Raw genomic sequence first — 21,372 nt, 5'->3', positions numbered from 1 at the left:
CTGGCCATGACCTATTCATCACCTCTCAGTCATTCTGAACTGAATGTGATCACTAATATGATTTGAGACCAAGAGCTCTTTATTCAGCAGAAATACTGAAGGTTTGTCCCACTACAGTTTCTGTGTTAATGTCTCTGTTTTTATAGTGTATTTCCTGGAAAGTCTCAAAGCAATTTCTCTAAGCTATGAAAATGTCCTTATATTTTGGCCCAAATGGAGAAATATATCCCTTCATGGCTAGAATGACTACCTCTAAATGGACTGCTATGTTCAGTCTAAACTGTAACAGCAAAATACTAAAGACTAACTTTCTTTGGTGCTGTGCTTCTCTCCACTGTGCTTCATTTTGTCTGAAGCACAATGCTCAGAGAAAAAAAATTTAATTAAATGATTGACAAAAGGGGGTAAAAAGATGGTGATATTACCAGTCAAGCAAGTAAAGGATGCAAGAAGAAAGAAAAGATGAAGGAAAGGTAAGAGAAGAATTCCATTTACCAAGGAAAAGCTAAAGCTTGCTCCCTCTTTTGGAGATCATAAAAGTCCTGTACATTTTCAAGTCCTTTCCAGTGGAGGAGCTTCTCAATAAATGGATGACATAGGATCCAAAGATGGAAAAGGTAAAGATAGCAAGAAAGAATAATTTACATGCACTCTGTTTTCTCTAATTTCCTTTGACATCACGTTCTCCATGAACTAGTCACTGCCTCTTTCTAATCAGAATGTAAAATATTTCTTCTTTGGAATAGAGAGTTGGAAAAAAATTAAAATTATTAATAATAGCTTGAAACAGCTATATCAGAGTGGATGGATTAATGGTGAATTGCTTTTATTTTAAATTTTCTTCCATGCCTTTATTATTATGCTAAAATTGATAAAACCAAATTATAGAATGATACATGTAGATACATGTAGATGGAACCAAATTTATTGTTCAATGAATCTAGTTTAAATTTAATTAATTGGATTTTTAATGAGATTTAACATAGGTATATATAACAAAGTATATAGAGTACAAGGTATAAATAACATTAGGTTATATGTGCATAGCCTCACTGTATTTATAACAGATTTCCCACTTATCTATATAGTGCATTTAAGAATCCTAACATTTGGATTATGTATTTCATGAAATATTCATGTCTTCTTTAAGGAAAAAAAAATCTCATTTCACTGAACTAGGGCAGATAGACTGCTTAGGAGATTCCAAGCCTCAAGTATCAAAATCATCAAAATCATCAAAATTTTATACAAAGAATGGCCCATACACAATGTGGTTTCCAGGTAGGCAGATAAGAGTATATACAAACTAAAATATATAATTATGTGCATAATCTTAGGAAGAGACTTTACGATAGAAAAAAAGAAGTAGGAGTCATTGAGTAAAATATTTCAAAATCAGATATGTCTTGGGAAAAAGCAACAGAAATTTCAAGAAAAAATAGGACCAAGTCAAGGATTGGTATGAGGGAGAAATTTCCTGAAAGCTTAAATTTCTTTAAATAAGCTTACTTATTTTTTTATAAGCTGATCACAATGTCACATTAGTTTCAGGTTTGTAGCATAGTGATTCCATATGTCATGCTATGCTCAGCACAAGTGTAGCTTGTCATCATACAAGAATAGTACAATACCATTGACTATATTCCCTATACCATGCCTTTTATCCTCATGAATCATTCCATAATTGGATGCCTGTACCCCCCCAGTGCTCTTCCCCTCCCACCACTGTTTCATACAACTGTACAACAGTTTGTACTCTCTATTATAGGTCTGTTTCTGTTTTTGTTCGTTTATTTTACTTTTTTAGATTCTACATATATGTGAAATCATACGATATTTGTCTTTTTTTAATGTTTATTTGTTGAGAGAAAGAGGGAGAGGTAGAGGGAGGGACAGAGAGAGATGGGGACAGAGGATCTGAAGCAGTCTCCATGCTGAGAACAGAGTGCCCAATGCAGGACTCAAACCTAGAAACTGAACTGTGAGATCATGACCTGAGCCGAAGTTGGGTGCTCAACCAACTGAGCCACCCAGGTGCCCTGACATTTGTCTTTATCTAATTACAACTAGCGTAATACCATCGAGGTCTACCCATGTTGTCACAAATGACAAAATATCATCCTTTTTACTTTATTTTTTCCAGTATAGTTAACATAAAGTGTTATGTTAATTTCAGGTGTACAATATAGTAATTCAACAATTCTATATAGGACAGTGCTCATCAAGAGAAGTGTACTCTTAGTCCCTTTGCCCTATTTCACCCATTCCCCATCTACCTCTCCTCTGGTAACCACCTATTCTCTATAGTTAAGAGTCTGTGTTTTGGTTTCTCTTTTTTTTTTTTCCTTTCTTCATTTATTTCTTAAATTCCACATATCAGTGAAATAATATATTTGTTTCTCTCTGACTTCACTTAGCATTATAGTCTCTAGCTCCATCCATTTTTTTTAGATAAAATATGCAATATATTTTCAGATCAGAAGGGCACAGTCAGGAATTCCACAGACAGAGGGAATTCTGTCTCTAGACTGACTTCAGACTAGAGCTGAACATCTACTCTTCCCTGGATCTCCAGTTTATCCCTAAGATCTTAGACTTTATAGCCTCCACATTTTTGCAAGCCAATTCCTTTAAAATCTCTCTCCCTTTCTCTCTTGTGTCTCTATTAACTATAGCCAAAATTATTGGGGAAAATGAATAGAAAGTTTCTCCCTCTCTCTGTCTGTATATTGGTTCTGTTGCTCTGGAGAACTCGATGAATGAATAGTCTTTGAAAAATATCTGTGATCAATACAAAACTGCACACCCCATGTACTTTACTATTGGTCCCGGGGAGCTGGGTGCACATTATTTCATCAGTAATTTTATGTCTATAGCAAATTTCTGGGATAACTACAAAGAAAGCGTTACTGAATCCAAGTTCTGCTGCCAGTTGCCTGAAAGATCTTTTCTCAAGAGACAAGTTTTGATTGGGAAGGAATCTGAGATTTATTTACGAGGCTGGCAACCTGGGGAGAAATTGGACTCTTGTCCAAAAACCAACTTTGAGGTTGCTACCTGGCCTGGTGGTTTGTAAAGGGGTTTAGGGTGGTTATTCAACAAAGGGAGTGCAGTGGCCTGCAACGTTTCTTGGCACGGGATGACTTGATGGTGCCAGTTATAAACATTATCTCAATGCTTGGCAGTTGTTTGAGGGGGTCCAGTTCTGGTTAAGTGATGTGCAGGAGGATTCTTCTGTTCTTTTTGCAAAGGAGGGCAAGGTCTGGGCTATAACAGTAGCTTCTACAGTGACTGTCCTTCTTGCTCTCAAGCTCGTAGTTTTTTGTTTTTTGTTTTTTTTTTCCACTCTGAAGCCAGATGAAGTCTCTTAAGACCTTGGTAACATCACCTACGTCCTGGGTATGGTCCCTGGGCATGGCCGCCGTCGGACTCTGTGGGCTGAGTGAAGTGATGACAGCTGAGCTACCGGAGCAGTCATGGTCACAGAGGTCTCCAGACCCACCTCGCTGGTGACGATATCCCCCACCCCAGACCCACCTCTGTACAGCGGGGACAAAGCCTCCTTTCACACTCGGGGTGCACTGGCCCTCTGGAACCTCTCACAAGGTGAAGACACCTGCCCTCTATTCCCTTTACTACTATGTCTCTGTCTCTCTCGCCATTTTCTATGTGGTTTTTATGTAATTTCTTATGCAGAAGATGCTCAGTGAGCTCTCACTACTTCTTCAGGAGGAATTGCTCTATAAATATGTGCAGATTTGTATGTCCATTTAGGAGTTGAGTTCAGGGTCTTCCTATGTCACTATCTTGGACAGTAACCTTAAATCTAGATGATTTACATTTAAAGTAATTTTTGATAGTTGTGTACTTATTGCCATTTTATTCATTGTTTTTTGGTCGTTCTTGTAGTTGTCTGTGCCTTTCTTCTCTCACTCTCTTTCCTTGTTATTGATGATTCTTTAGAGTTCTTCCTGGCTTTTTTCTCTTAATTTTTTGTGTAGCTATTACAGGTTTTGGGTCTGTGGTTACCATGAGGTCCATATGTAAGTAACATCCTATGTATATAAGCAGTCTGCATTAAGTTGATGGTAACTTAGGTTCAAACACATTCTAAAAGAACTTCATTTATACTCCCCATTCCATGTTATTTGTGTGTGTGTGTGTTGTGTTTTACTTGGTATTAGCTTTAAAAGTGTTCTACTACCTTTACTGTATGTTTGCTTTTACTCATGACATTTTTTTCTTTCAAATTATGGTTTTTTACACTTAAAGTAGTTCCTTTAACATTTCTTGTAAGGCCAGTTTAGTGATGAGCTCCCTTAACTTTTGTTTGGGAAACTGTTTATCCCTTCTTTAATTCTGAATGGTAACCTAGCTGGGTAGAGTATTATTAGTGGTAGTTTTTGTTTTGGTTTGTTTTTTTGTTTGTTTTTTGTGTTTTTTTTTCTTTTTAGCACTTTGAATCTATCATTCCACTCCCTTCTAATGTGCAAAGTTTCTTCTGAAAAATCAACTGATGGCCTTATGGGATTTCAGTTGTATGTTACTAGTTGCTTCTGTATTGCTGCTTTTAAAAATTCTCTCTTTAAGGGTGCCTGGGTGGCTCAGTTTATTAAGCATTCAAATCCTGATTTCAGCTCAAGTCATGAGCTCAGAGTCATAAGATCAAGCCCCAAGCTGAGATCTACTCTGGGTATGAGAGCCTGCTTTGGATTCTCTCTCTTTCAAAATAAAAATAAATTCTCTTTGAGATTTTAATTATTATGTGTCATGGTGTATACCTCCTTGGATTCATTTTGTTTGGGGCTCTCAGTGCTTCCTGAATCTTTCTTCTCCTTCTGGGACCCCTAGTTTGTTCACTTGATGTTGTCCAAGAGATCATTTAATGTAGCCTCATTTTTAAATTATTTTTTTCTTTTTAAGGTTCATCTTGTGTACATTCCATTACCCTGTTTTCCAGATCATTGATCCATTCTTCTGCATCCTCTAATCTGTTGCCCCCCTCTGGTAATTATTCATTTAATTTATTTTAATTAATATTTTAAATATTTTCTCTCTTTATTGAAGTTCTCACTGAGTTGAATCTACTTTTCCTCCAGTCTTGCAAAATTTCTGTGATCATTATTTTGAATTACTTATCAGGTAGACTGGTTATCTCTTTTTCATTTAGTTCTTTTTCTGAGGTTTTATCTTGTTCTTTCATTTGGAGCATATGCCCCTGTCTTCTCATTTTGCTTGAGTCTTCTTTTTCCCCTATTTATTAGGTAGAACAGCTATATCTCCTAAACTTCAAAGAATGATCTTCTATATGGTTGTCCCCTGTGTAGGCTGTATGTGTCTGATGACTTTGGTTGACTACAGCTGTGGCTGCTGTAGGTTGGGGGTGGTGCTGGCCCCAGGGCACTCCATTCTGGGATTGCCCTTATGACATGGCCTGAGCTGAAGTTGGTATGGGTTGCAGTGATCCCAGTGCTCTTTCCAAAGTACACCCAGGCAGTACAGCTGAATTGGGCATGGGCCAGGGTAGTCTCTGGGCTCTCTGCACAAAGAGCAACTAGAAGGAAAACTGAAGCTTAAGTGGGTACAAACTGGAGTGTTCTGGGGTGTTGTGCTCAGGGGACACCCTAATGAGGCATCTGGAGCTTGTTGGGGGAGTCTGAGGTGCTCCATGCTGGAGGTACCCTGTGTGGCAACTGGAGCCAAGATGGGCATGAACTGGTGGTTTCCAGGTTGCTATATACACGGGACACTGGCTGGGTGACTGAAGTAAAAGCAATGCAGACTGGGTGGCCCCAGGGCTCTATGAACGGGAGTGCCCCTGTCAAGGGCTTCATCTGGAGCTGAAGCAGTACAGACCTGGGATGTTTGGGGGACAGGGAGGCTTTGTGCCTGTGTCACTTTGGTGAGAGAGCTGGAGCTATAGTGAGCACTGACCAGGAGTGTCCCAGTGTATGTCAGGATGCAACTGCCTTTGTGGGATGGCTGGCACTGGTGTGGGCCAGGGTACTGTGACTTACTGAGATGGCAGACTGGCTAGGGTGCCTGGATGCTGCTTCCATCTGCACTGTCGAGATGGAGGGGAAACAAACCACGGTACTCACCAGCCCTTCTGACCCAGAGAGGGTTCCAGCAGCTCCCTCTCCATTTGGCAGGGTTATAGGACTAATTCCTTTATTTTAGTTGCCCTTTTAAATGATGTTTTTTTTTTCCTGTGCCCCAGGGCAGAAGAATGTGCTCATTGTCCCAAAGTATTATCCCTCCCTGCTGAGGTTTGCAATGTCAGAGGTGCAGGTTTCTTTTGTAACTGTGTCTCTATCTTGATCTTTTTTGTCATTATCTGTGTGGTCTATCATTTGTTTTTCAGAAGTTGTTCAGTCAACCCTCAGCTCTTCAAGAAGAATTGCTGTATAAATAGGTGTAGATGTGTTATGTCTGTTGAGAAGGTGAGTTTAGGGTTTTCTTGCATTGCTATCTTGCTATCCTGCTTTAATTTCTAAACTTAGTAATATTTAGCCAGGTATGTGCTCAGGACCAAAGAGGCAAATAAGTGAGATTTAATTGGCCTTAAGAAACTCTTTTAGGGACTCCTGGGTGGCTCAGTCTGTTAAGCATCTGGCTTTTGATTTTGGCTCAGGTCGCAATCTTACAGTTCAGGGGATCCAGCCTCACAGCACAAAGCTGTTTGGGATCTCTCTCTCTCTGCCCCTTGCCCACTCATTCTTTCTCTCTCTCTGTCAAAATAAATAAATATACTTTTTTAAAAAGTTCTTTTAGAAGATATTAGATTAATTTTCATTTATTGAGCTTCTATGTGCTGGATACTGGGCACTTTATTATCTCATTTTATTCTGAGAAAAAGAATGGGTATCTTAGCTAATTTAAATGACTCTTGCAATAGATATCATTAGCATTCATCCCTATCCAGTTTTCATGTTCTTTCTCACACCTAGAAAACAACAATTCCTAGGTGACTTGAAGTCAGGCAAAGCCATAGGACTAGTGCTAGCCAGTGATATGTGAGTTGAAATGAAAATAGCCACATTCTAGATAGGCCTTTATGAGCTTGTATGACACCTCCATACCTTTGTCTTTTCTAAACAAAGTTGGATGGGAACAACCTGTATCCTTTAGACATTGTTTGAAAGAGCTTCCCAATCCACATTGGACTTATTATGAGCAAGAAATCTTTCTTGCAATAAAGAGATGAGATTTAAGGATTTATTTACTCCCACAGAAAAGCAGAAAATCCTAACATACACACTTAACTAACATACTAATATACTTATAAACTAATATATAGATATATATATATATATATATATATATAGATATATATATATATATATATATATATGCCAAAGGTTAGGGTTAGATATTAAAATCTATACTTGCCTAACTCTAAAGACCAAGGTCTTTCTACTCTATGATATGGCCTCTAATAAGCAATGTAAAAACTGCTGTTACATGGTGACTTAGGCTCTACGTGCTCTATCAACTTAGAATAAAGTAGATATCATTTTTAACTCAAGGTCCCAATGGCAGGATAGCTGGGATTCGACTTGGATCTTGAAAAATGTAGGGCATTATCAACAAAAAGAAAGGAAAGCCGTATAAAATCAGACCTTATGGATGGGCATGAGTATAGTCTCCTTGGGGAGGAGATATATACACTGGGAAACCATAGAATATAAGATTAGAATGCAAGAAGAGCTATTTTCTTGAGTACCGCAATGCTACCCTGAGAAACTTCTATTTAGAACAGTAGAAAATGGTTGAGAAAGTACTAGACCAAGAGTCCAGAGCACTGGAACTGTTCATGCTCTTGTCAACAGATTTACCTCAGCTGAACACAAGGATCTCCTACTTAATGTATGGGGTAGATTCTGAATATGTTCTAAGAACCCTTACAATTCTGTATGTCTTCAAGTATACATCTCAAAGTTCCTTTGCATGAATTCACTAGTTACATTTAGGGAAAATTAAAACCAATGGCATTTGATAATCATCAGATTTTTAATAAAGTGGTAATCATCTAGAGTTAGAAATGTTCCCATACTTATATCAGCACATAAATATTTTTATATTGATTTTGCCACAAGGAGTAATGTCAGTGGAATGATTCTGCTGCTAATAGTGATAGATGTCTACCTATATACAGGCTAAATTGAATAACTTTTTTTTTTCTATTACAAGTAGGTTCTATCCTCATTGCCTTCTGGTGAGCAATGTATTATCACCACTTTCCTGGAAATTGATCACAAATTCCTCTAGTCCTCATTTCATCTTTCCCCAAAGCATTTCTTTCTTAGGAAGCTGCTCTGTTCAGAGGCAGTGGGAAAGGTAGCATTATATGACTGCATATGAGCATAGGCATACATTGACTGTCCTATAAATGCTAGCAATCTGTTGAACACTAAAGATTATATAAATCTTAGCAGCTTTACTGATGCTTCATACACAAGCAGCTGTTGTTTCTTGGTCGCCTGATTAAATATGCTGCAAAATTTCTCCCAAGAAAATCTCACCAAAGTTGATTCCAGCAAATCCTTCATAACATCTCTGCTAGCAACTTCAGTTTCTAAGCAATTCAAAGAAAAGACACAATCAATAGCAATTCTTTGAAGGGGGCTGCTCTTTCTCCTTTCAAGACAAGGTATTTATAACACCAGACCAAGTGTTCTAGTCTTGGCTCTGCATTAACCAGCAGTCACTCAACATTTTCAAAATGAACTTCTGAATATTTTAGAGACATGTGGATTGGAATGTGTTTTTGACAATATGTCTCTCTCGATATAACTGTATCTGTTTCTATATCATACATATATGTGTGTGTATACACACACATATATATATTAAGTAGTATAATTATGGACTATGTATTTAGAGAAAAAAATAATAAAAATTCCTAAAGCTATTAAAAATTCACATTACATTCATGAAATTAACCATCTATGAGACATTCACTGGGGAAATCAAATTAGAAGTCTACCTAAGGTTCCAGTTCAAGATGGCAACATAGAAAGACCCTGAACTCATGTCCTCCATGGACACACCAAATCTATGTTTGTTTATAAAGCAATTCATCCACAAGAAGAATTGAAAGTTGACCTGAAGAGCTTCAGCACAATAAAATATAGACCACACAGAGAATGGCAGGAGAGCTTAAGACATGATAACAAAGAGAACACCCACCTCTGATGTAGTCAGGAGGGAGAATACTTTGGGATTATGAGCAGATTCATCTGACCTGGGGAATAGAAAAAAGAAAAAAAAAACTTTGGTTTAAAAGAGCTACAGGAATATAGAGGAGCTATCCCTAGTACCCTGCCAAATGGTAGAGAAGTTACGGAACTCTCTCTCTGGATTGGAGGGGCTTGAAGGTGCCATGACCCCCTTCCACCTTAATAGTGTGGAGGAGAGAAGGGTCAGGCTGCCCTAGCTGGCCTCAGTGAGCCCCAGACCCCTAATCCACTGGAGCCCTACCTATCCCATGAAGGGAGACCCTGTGCAGTGCACAATGAGATAGCCCAGTCTTTGCTCATTATAGCTCCAGCTGTTGTGTCAAGGTAACACAGATGCAATGCACCCCCAGAATTCTACAGGCCCACATCACTATGGCTCCAGCCTCCCAGCCAGGGCATCTACTGCTTGGAGAATCTCAAGAAACCTCAGCCCATTTTCACCTAGATTCTGGTCACCCTGTCAAGGTATCCCCTGTGAAGAGCTCCCCTGGACACCCTGACCTGAGCCTACCTTGGTTCCATCTACCCCACCAGGATACCTCCTATGCTGAGCAATCCAGGAAAACCTGGACTGCATCCTCTTCAGCTTTAGCTGTCCTACCAGGATACCCCCTGCAGAAGCACCCAAGAAATCTCCCAACCCATGTCCCACCTCAGCTCCATCTGCTGGAATGCCCCCTACATGGAGATTCAGCAGACCCTACCAGCCCACATGGAACTTGGGCTCCAGGGATCCCACAAAGTCACCCACTGTAAGAGAGACCCAAGAGACCTCAGTTTGCATCCACTTCAATATCAGCTATACTATCCAGATATCCTCTGCACAGAGAGCCCCATTACTGCCCAGGCCCACATACACTCTAGCTCTAGGCATCCCACCAGAAAAGCCTCAGGACCTTCAATCCATACCAGCCAAATTGACCAGACACACAATGTACACAGAGGACAGCCACACGAGAAGTAACTGTTCTAATTCATAGACACAAATACAGATAGTGAAGCAGAGTGGAGAGACAGAGGTATATGCTCCAAATGAAAAAAAAAAAAAAAACAATACAACACTTGGGAAAAAGGGCTAAATGAAAAGTAAGTAACCAATCTACCTGATAAGAGATTAAAATAATGATCATATAGAAGCTCACCAGACTGGAGAGAAGAATGTAAGATCTCATGGAGAACCTCAACAAAGAGATAGAAAATCTCTATCTATGCAATAACTAAAATGAAAAATACACTAGGGATAATCAACAGTAGATTAGAGGATGCAAAGAATGGATCAGTGATCTGGAAGACATGGTAATGGAAAGCATCTAAGCTGAATAGCGAAAAGAAAATAGAATTTAAAAGAATGGGGATAGGTTAAGGAATCTATTGGACAACATCAAGCAAACAAACATCACATGATAGGGGTCCCAGAAGTAGAAAAGAGAAAGGGGCAGAAAACTTATTTGAAGAAATAATAATTGAAAACTCACCTAACCTAAAAAAGGAAATACTCAATCTCAGGAAACACAGAGATTTCCAAATAAGATAAACCCAAAGAGGTCCATACCACCACACAATATTTAAAATTTCAAAGGTTAAAGATAAAATTTTAAAAACAGCAGGAGATAATCAAAAATCTACATACAAGGAAAATCCCATAAGCTATCGACCGATTTTTCAGCAGAAGCTTCACAAGCCAGAAGGGAATGGTATCAAATGCTGAAAGGAAAAAAAATACAACCAAGAATACTCTAACCAGCAAGGTTATCAGTCAGATTTAAAAAAGAGAGAAATAGTTTAACAGACAAATGAAAATTAAAAGTTTTATTACCACTAAACCAACCTTGGAAGGGAACTTCTTTAAGTGGAAAAGGCCAAAATTAAACATAAGAAAATGATGAATAACATATAATGTAACAGTGTATACATATAACATGGGAGTAAAAAAAATATATTTTAGGATGGGTTCAAACATAAGTGACCTTCAAGTTAATATACTGCTATGTACTTAGATGTTATATGTGAACCATATAGTAACCACAAACCGAAAACCTACAGTAGAGACACAAAAAATAAAGAGAAAGAAAGCTAAGAAAAATGCAACAAAAAGTCATCACAAGGAAAGGGAGCAAGAGAAGAAGAAAAACAAATAAACTAAAAAAAGCAATCAGAAAACAGTTAACAAAATGACAATTAGTATACATCTCTCGATAATTACTTTAAATGCAAATGGTCTAAATGCTCCAACTGAATGATAAAGAAGGTGGAAAGGATAAAGAAACATCTATATGCTGCCTATAAAAGACAGACACATAAAGGCTGAAAGTGAAAGATGGAGAAAGGTATTCCATGTAAATGGAAGAAAAAAAAAGGTAGCAATACTTATCTCAAACAAAATAGACTTTAACACAAAGACTGTAATAAGAGATAAAGAAGGGACTTACATAATGATAAAAGGATCAATTGAACGAGAGAATATAACAGTTGTAAATATCTATGCAGCCAATATTTGAGCACCTAAATACATAAAGCAAATAGTAATGGACATAAAGGGAGAAATTTATAGTATGGGATTTCAACACCCAACTTACATCAATGGATAGATCATCCAGACAGAAAATCAATAAGGAAACATTCTCTGAATGACCCATTAATCATATAGACTTAACAGATGTATACAAATATACCATTCCCCCAAAACATAATACACATTCTTTTTAAGTACACATGAAATATTCTCCAAGATAGATACCATTCAGCTATGTTACTAAAAAGCCAATGAATCACTGAAGAAATCAAAGAAGTAATCACAATATACATGGAGACAAATGAAAATTAAAACACAATGGCCCAAAAATCTTTAGGTTGGAGCAAAAGCAGTTCTAAGAGACAAATCCAAAATCATACAGACCTACTTCAAGAAAAAAGTAATCTCAAATAAATAACATTACACCTAAAAGAAGTGAAAAAAATAGAACAAAGCCCAAGATTAGTAGAAGGAAGGAAATAGTAAATATAAGGGCAAAAATAAATCAAATAAAGACTAAAAAATGGTAAAGATTAATGAAAACAAGAGCTGGTTCTTTGAAAAGATACACAAAATTGATAAACGTTTGGACAGACTTATCAAGAAAACGAGAGTACCAAAATAAATCAAATTAGAAATTCAAGAGGGGAAAGAACACAGAAATACAAAAGATTATGAGACTACTACAAATATTACATGCCAACAAATTAGATAACATAGAAGAAATACATAAAATCATAGAAACATACAATCTTCTGAAACTAAATTAAGAAGAAATAGAAAATCTGGAATGACCAATTTAGTGTTGAAATTGAATTGTATATCAAAAAACTCCCAACAAAAGTGCAGGACCAGATGGATTCACAGATGAATTCTACCAAACATTTAAAGAAGTATTAATACTTATTGTCTTCCCTGTTCCAGACAGAAGAGGAGCAAAAGTGTTTAAGAACATTCTGTGAGACTGGCATTACCCTGATGCCAAAACCAGACAAAGACTACAAGAAAGAAAACTACATGCCAAATATCCCAGATCAACCTAGATGTAGATCCTCAAAAACATATTAGCAAACTACATGCAACATCATATTTACAATCACTGAGCAGAATCAAATGGGATTTATTCTGGGGATGCAAGGATGGTTTAATATTCACAAAGCAATGAGATATACCACACTAACAAAATAAAGAATATAAATCATATGATCATCTCAATAGATGCAGAAAAAAGCATTTGACAAAATCCATCATCTGTTCATGATAAAAATTCACAAGGTAGGTTTAAAGAAACTGCCTCAACATAATAAAGGCCATATATGACAAACTCACAGATAATACCATACTCAATGGTGAAAAACTGACAGCTTTTTCTAAGGATGTCCACTTTTGCCATTTTTATTCTGTGCAGTCCTAGAAGTCCACAGCAATCAGACAAGGAGAAGGAGAAAAAAGAAAGAACAAAGAGGAGAGGAAAGGAAAGGGAAAAGGAAAGAGAAGGAAGGAAGGAAGGAAGGAAGGAAGGAAGGAAGGAAGGAAGGAAGGAAGGAAGGAAGGGAAAGAAAGAAAAAGAAAGAAAGAAAGAAAGAAAGCAGGCATCCTAATTGGTAGGGAAGAAGTCAAAGCGGTACTATTTGCAGAATACATGGCACTACACATAGAAATGCCTAAAGCTTCCACCATAAAGCTATGAGAATAAATGAATTCAGTGTATTTGCAGGACACAAAATTAATATACATAAATCTGTTGTGTTTCTACACACTAATAACAAAGTATCATAAAGAGAAATTTTAAAAAATTTAATTTACAATCATACCAAAAAGAATAAAATACCTAACGGTATACTTAAGCAAGGAGGTTAAAGACCTGTACTTTGAAAACTATAAAATATTGATGAAAGAAAGTGAAGATGAAATACATAAGTGGAACACATCCCATGCTCATGGATAGGAAGAATTAATATTGTAAAATGTGTTTACTATCCAAGGCAATCTATAGATTCAATGCAATCCCTATCAAAATACTAGTAGCATTTATCATATAACTAGAATAATACTAAAATTGATATGGAACCACAAAAGACCCCAAATATTGCCAATAGAGTCTTGAGGAAGAAGTACAAACCTGGAGGTATCACAATTCCAGATTCCAAAACATAAAGCTATAGTAATTAGAACAATATAGTAGTGGCAGAAAAATAGATACACAGGTAATTGGAACAGAATAGAGAACCCAGAAATAAATCCATACCTATATGGTAAATTACAACAAAGGACATAAGAATATACATTGGGGAACACAGTCTCTTCAATAACTGGTGTTAGGAAAACTGGACAGCTACATGCAAAATAATGAAACTGGACCACTTTCTTACACTAGCCACAAAAATAAACTCAAAATAATTAAAGACCTAAATTGGAAACATAAAACCATAAAACTCCTAGAAGAAAACATAGGCAGCAATCTCTTTGATGTTGGCCTTAGAAACATTTTTCTAGATATGTCTCCTCAGCCATCAGAAACAAAATAAACAATTGAGACTATACCAAAATAAAAAGCTTTTCTCAGTGAAGGAAACCATCAACAAAACAAAAAGGCAACCTACTGAATGGGAGAATATACTTGATAAGGGGTTGATAACCAAAATACATAAAGAACTTACACAACTCAATACCAAAAAACACAATCTGATTAAAACTGGGTAGAGGACCTGAATAGACATTTTTCCAAAGAAGACACACAGAGGGCCAGAAAACATATGACTAGATGCTCAACAGCACTAGTCATCAAGGAAATGTATATCAAAATCACTTGAGGTATCACCTTACAACTGTCAGAATGGCTAAAATAAAAAGGACAAGACGTAAGTTTTGGCAAGTATGTGAAGAAAAAGGAACTCTCATGTACTATTGGTGGTAATGTAGATTGCAACCTCTGTGGAAACAGTATGTAGTTTCCTTAAAAAACTAAAACTAAAAATACCTTATGATCTAGTAATTCCATTAATCGGTACTTACCTAAAGAAAGTGAAAACACTAATTTGAAAAGATAAATGCACCCCTATGCTTGTTGCAGTATTATTTATAATAGCCTAAATATGAAAGCAACCAAAGTGTTCATTGATAGATGAATGGATAAAAAATATGTGAGATGTGTGTACATACACACACACACACACACATCTATGTATCATACGTATGTAATAGAATATTAACTATAAAAAGAATGAGATCTTGCCATTTGCAACTATAGAGATGAATCTAGAGGGTATTATGCTGAGTGAAATAAGTCAGAGAAAGACAAATACCATATGATTTCAGTTGTATGTAGAATCTAAAAAAGAAAACAAGAAAATAAACAAACAAAAATGCAGAAATATACCCATTTTACAGAGAATAACTGGTGGTTGTCAGAGGGGAAGGGATGGCACAAGGGAAAAATGGTGAAAGATGGAAGGTACGGGTTTCCAATTGTGGAATGGATAAATCATGGGGATAAAAGATACAGCATAGGTAATGCAGTCAATGGTATTGCAGTACTGTGGTATGGTGACAGATGGTACCTACATCGGCCATGAGCATAGAATAACCTATAGACATCCTGAATTATGTTGTACACCTGAACCTGATGTAACATTGTATGTCAATTTTAGTTCAATTAAAAAAAAAAGTCTAAAATGTGGTTTGGCAGACCATTATTCACAAGGGCAGCATTCTGCTTAAGTCTATGCAAGGATTTTGGGAAGTTTCCTGATGCCCAGTGCTTAATTGACATTTACATCTCAACTGAGATGTCACTTCCTCTAAGACTTGCTTAGCATTTCTGTATCTGAAATGCCTAGATTGTCCCCAGTAATTACGATAATCACATTTGCTTGATTCTCCATTAATATGTACTTTTAAGAAATGAACCATTCTGTCTCAATCATTGTATTCTTAGCAGTTAGCACAGTGTATGATACATGGTGTGTTCTCAGTTTTAAAAGTAAATTTTTGTAGGAATTATTGAAAATTTACATGTTTGATGTATTACCGTCTTAGAAATGGTACACATAAATTACAATGTCACATTATAATGACAGATTTTCAGCGAATGCATGGTACTTCATCTTTTTCCTGAGACTTTTATATATGTTATTCCCTAATCCTGGAGTGCTTTCCCCAGTGAATTCCCTAGTGGCTGTCACTCCCCATTCCAAAATCTGGTGATACACTACCCTTCAGATACTCTTTGACTACTCACAAATCCACATCCAAATACATGCTCTTGTATATCCACTAACATCTCCCATTGCATTTATAGTCTTTGCCATTTTGTATATAATTGTTTAAGTATTTGTTTAATGTATGTTCTCCCACTAGAAAATAAGCCCGATGATGGCAGATGAATGTTTTTGCCAATCACTGTATCCCATCATCAAGCAGAGTGCATGGCACACCGAGGAATTCAATAATGATTTCTTGAATTAATGAATAAGTGACTAGAAATAGATTTAAAAATGAGAAATTCCCAACAATATTCCAATATTGTTCAGGGAAATCATATATATTATTTACAATAATAAATATAAATTTATTTATACAAAAGGAAATTCACTAGACTTTAAAAATGGAAATGGAAAGGATTCCTTAAGAGTATATATTTTTTGTTATTACTTGCACTAGCTTCCTGGTCACCCAGAGGCCTTCAGATCTGAAATTTGATCTTCTTTATTAATATACATAACAGGCAAGGCTATTTGTAAAAATACCCAGAGCTAAGTCATCTGCCAGAAACATCCTCAACTATATAATAAATGTTTTATAAATCAGTTCATTGCATCTAGTCACTGTGAGATGATAATCAAGAGATAGGCAATATTCATTATATACATATTCATTCACACATTCATACATTCTTCAAGTTATTTCCTGAAAACCTACTGGGTGCCAGCCCTGTGTCAGATATTACTTTGGTCTTCTTAACCATGTATAAAGGGTTAATATCAGGCCTGGGCTGATACAGAATTGGGAATTCAGTGTCTGTCTTTGCAGTACTGTTTCCTTGGAAACTACAGAGTTAAGATAAATGTGGAATGTTGGTTCTGCCTTGTCTGCTATATGGAAATACACCTGGATTGGAGCAGCTGGGATTGGGCATGCAGGCCTTGGGCCTTTGTAAATAGAGGTATAAAAGTTTGCTGAGAAATTAGAGAGCAGTTTCTCTGAGTCAGAATGACCCACACACATCTTGGCTTTCCACAGAGGCAGCCATGCTCACCCCATATGGACACAGGGACTAAGGAATCTGTAAACTCGGGTAGCTGCAGGTATTCCTTGAGATGAAGATGGCATTACATGATGAAACTGCTTTCTTGTGAAACTAAACAAAGTAGGATTGGATTGAAGCCTATTTGTGTTCCAGGAGTTAGACTGCCTTCCCAAGCTTGTAGCAATGCTGTGGTGGTACATTGACAAAACTTGGGACTGATCCCCCAAATTCAGAACTACACCTTCACCCCCCCCAAAAAAAACTCCTTTTGTGGTACAAGACCTTTATAGTACAAAGGTCCCACTTTGCATCTTGCTGGCCTTTCCCTTTTGCTTTTGTCTACTCTGTGGCATCTGATGCTCTTAGTAGCTCATGATGATCAGCATCATGATAAGAGACAGACCTGCATTCATGTATCAGCCCCACTACGTCTTGGCTCTGTGGCCTTGGCAACTAATTTAACTACTTACATAAGTTTTCTTCTGCAAAATTGGTTCATACTAAAGAAAGAGGAGAGCACATTTGTTAAAAATGGAATCTTTACAGCCTGATTGAATAAATGGAACTATCACTAATAAATAAATGGCTGGGTGTCCAACTTGTGGCCAGGTTACTGAACCTTTCTGTGTCTTAGTTTCCTTAAGCACAAAATGGAAAGAACAATTGCACATATATTATAGAGTTGCTATGAGAATTTAAAAAGCTGGAATATATAATATAGTTGATGCAATGTCCAACACATAGTAAATCCTCAATAAATGCCAGCTATTAATTATATTTATGTTCAAATTACAACTTAATATTTATTCTTTCAGTGTTTCTACTTCATCAAAAGCAATGAAATGATAGGTCATTACCCTGGAAAGATTAAATAGTAAAAAAAGGGGTACAAATTCCACGTATGCATGACAGAAAACAAAAAGCAAAACACAAGTAATACAGAGCGGTTACTTTTCCTCTCATAGACTGGAGAAACAATTAAATGATGTTAAAATAAATAGCATAATTCACAAGTAGCAAATTAATTGAAAACAAGAAGACCAGGGTATATACAAAGTCACCATGGTGATCCAGAACAAAGCATTTCAATTGGCTCAATCTATTTAATACTTATTCCTCCTTGTTTCACCGAGGATTTGTACAAATCGATACATTTCTTCCTTTCTCTGGGAGCCTGGGTTTTCTCTTCTCTCAAATGAGAGTGTAAGATGACTTCTATGCCAATTTGTAGTTTTAAGTTTCTATTACCCATCCAAGCTAAGAAGAATGAAGCAAAGGACTTTCAGATGTTTAGTACCACTGGATAAGAATTTTATATATACATATGTCTTGTTCTTAGTAGAAAAGAAAACAAGGGAGATAAAAAGTGTAACTCATCTTCTCCTTTAATTAATGATCCCAGAGATTTTTAAAATGACTTGTCTATCTTATACTCTTCATCTGCTTACTTAAAACTTTTGTGAGGAATTTCCATTCCCCTAGGGGGAAACTGAATATTGACCATCTTCCAGAATCTAAAGTCATGTTTGTCCCACACAGTCCAATTCTGAAATGTTTTTGTGTCATTTTCAGTAATTCAATAAACCACCTGCAGTATACCCTCTCTCAAAAAAAATAAATAAATACAGTCTTTAAAGTCTAGATTGTCTGATATAAGTATGGTTACTCCGGCTTTCTTTTGTTGACCATTAGCATGATAGATGGTTCTCCATCCCCTTATGTTCAATCTGAAGGTGTCTTTAGGTCTAAAGTGGGTCTCTTGTAAACAGCATATAGATGGATCTTGTTTTCTTATCCATTCTGTTACCTTGTATCTTTTGATTGGAGCATTGAGTCCATTGATGTTTAGAGTGAGTACTGAAAGATATGAATTTATTGCCATTATGATGTTTGTCCCCTCAGAGAGTCTCCCCTTAAAATTTTTTGCAGGGCTGGTTTACTGGTCATGAGCTCCTTCAATTTTTTGTCTAGGAAACTTTTATTTTTTTATTTTTTATTAATTTTTTTTGCAGAAAAAGTTTCTTTTATTTTTTTAAATTTTTTTCAATATATGAAGTTTATTGTCAAATTGGTCTCCATACAACACCCAGTGCTCATCCCAAAAGGTGCCCTCCTCAATACCCATCACCCACCCTCCCCTCCCTCTCACCCCCCATCAATCCTCAGTTTGTTCTGTTTTTAAGAGTCTCTTATGCTTTGGTTCTCTCCCACTCTAACCTCCTTTTTTTTTCCTTCCCCTCCCCCATGGGTTTCTGTTAAGTTTCTCAGGATCCACCTAAGAGTGAAACCATATGGTATCTGTCTTTCTCTGTATGACTTATTTCACTTAGCATCACACTCTCCAGTTCCATCCATGTTGCTACAAAGGGCCATATTTCATTCTTTCTCATTGCCACGTAGTACTCCATTGTGTATATAAACCACAATTTCTTTATCCATTCATCAGTTGATGGGCATTTAGGCTCTTTCCATAATTTGGCTATTGTTGAGAGTGCTGCTATAAACATTGGGGTACAAGTGCCCCTATGCATCAGTACTCCTGTATCCCTTGGGTAAATTCCTAGCAGTGCTACTGCTGGGTCATAGGGTAGGTCTATTTTTAATTTTTTGAGGAACCTCCACACTGTTTTCCAGAGTGGCTGTACCAATTTGCATTCCCACCAAAAGTGCAAGAGGGTTCCCGTTTCTCCACATCCTCTCCAGCATCTATAGTCTCCTGATTTGTTCATTTTGGCCACTCTGACTGGCATGAGGTGATATCTGAGTGTGGTTTTGATTTGTATTTCCCTGATGAGGAGCGACGTTGAGCATCTTTTCATGTGCCTGTTGGCCATGGGAAACTTTTAATCTCTCCTTCTATTTTGAATGACAGCCTTGCTGGATAAAGAATTCTTGGCTGCATGTTGGAAGTCTTAGCCTCTGCAATCAAACAACACAAAGAAACAAAAGGCATCCAAATCGGCCAGGAGGAGGTCGCACTTTCACTCTTCGCAGATGACATGATATTCTATATGGAAAACCCAAAAGATTCCACCAAAAAACTGCTAAATTGACTCACGAATTCAGCAAAGATGCAGGATATACACTCAACACACAGAAATCAGTTGCATTCCTATACACCAACAATGAAGCGACAGAAAGAGAAATCAAGGAATCAATCCCATTTATAATTGCACCAAAAATCATAAAACACCTAGGAACAAATCTAACCAAAGAGGTGAAAAATCTATACACTGAAAACTATAGAAAGCTTATGAAAGAAATTGAAGAAGACACAAAAAAAAATGGAGAAAGATTCCATGTTCCTGGATAGGAAGAACAAATATTGTTAAGATGTCGATACTACCCAAAGCAATCTACATATTCAATGCAATCCCTGTCAAAATAACACCAGCATTCTTCACAGAGCTAGAAAAAACAATCCTAAAACTTGTATGGAACCAGAAAAGACCCCAAATAGCCAAAGCAATCTTGAAAAAGAAAACCAAAGCAGGAGACATCACAATCCCAGATTTCAAGCTATCCTATAAAGCTGTAATTATCAAGACAGTATGGTACTGGCACAAGAACAGACACTCATCAGTGGAACAGAATAGAGAACCCAGAAATGGACCCACCAATGTATGGTCAACTAATCTTTGACAAAACAGGAAAAAATATCCAATGGAATAAAGACAGTTTCTTCAGCGGGTAGTGCTGGCTGGGAAAACTGGACAGTGATATGCAGAAGAATGAACCTGGACCACTTTCTTATACCATACACAAAAATAAAATCAAAATGGATGAAAGACCTAAACGTAAGACAGGAAGCCATCAAAATCCTCGAAGAGAAAGTAGGCAAAAACCTCTTTGATCTTGGCCGCAGCATCTACTTACTCAACACATCTCTGGAGACAAGGGAAACAAAAGCAAAAAATGAACTACTGGGACCTCATCAAAATAAAAACCTTCTGCACAGTGAAGGAAATAATCAGCAAAACTAAAAGGGGACTGACAGAATGGGATAAGATATTTGCAAGTGACATATCAGATACAGGGTTAGTATCCAAAGTCTATAAAGAACTTATCAAACTCAACACCCAAAAAAACAATCCAGTGAAGAAATGGGCAAAAGACATGAATAGACACTTGTCCAAAGAAGACATCCAGATGGCCAACCATGAACAAATGAAACACATGAAAAATGCTCAACATCACTCATCATCAGGGAAATACAAATCAAAACCACAATGAGATATCACCTGACACCTGTCAGAATGGCTAACATTAACAACTCATGCAAAAACAGGTGTTGGCGAGGATGCAGAGAGAGAGGATCTCTTTTGCATTGTTGGTAGGAATGCAAGCTGGTGCAGCCACTCTGGAAAACA

The 21,372-nt window shown here is 37.0% G+C and overlaps 1 long non-coding RNA gene across 1 annotated transcript in view; it reads right to left on the bottom strand.

The window, feature by feature from the left end:
* LOC147576580 (uncharacterized) overlaps nt 1-21,372 on the bottom strand; it is a 232,525-nt gene that overhangs the window by 5,426 nt on the left and 205,727 nt on the right. The window contains exon 2 of the long non-coding RNA XR_015241424.1: nt 9,193-9,247. This is a non-coding gene — a long non-coding RNA (uncharacterized LOC147576580). The remainder of the gene's footprint in view (nt 1-9,192; nt 9,248-21,372) is intronic.

This window comes from Puma concolor, chromosome D1 (genome assembly GCF_028749965.1).
Source record: "Puma concolor isolate L17-30 chromosome D1, mPumCon1.1.hap2, whole genome shotgun sequence".
NCBI lineage: Eukaryota > Metazoa > Chordata > Mammalia > Carnivora > Felidae > Puma > Puma concolor.
The sequence above is the reverse complement of the archived record's forward strand: the minus strand, read 5'-3'. Positions and strand labels throughout refer to the sequence as shown.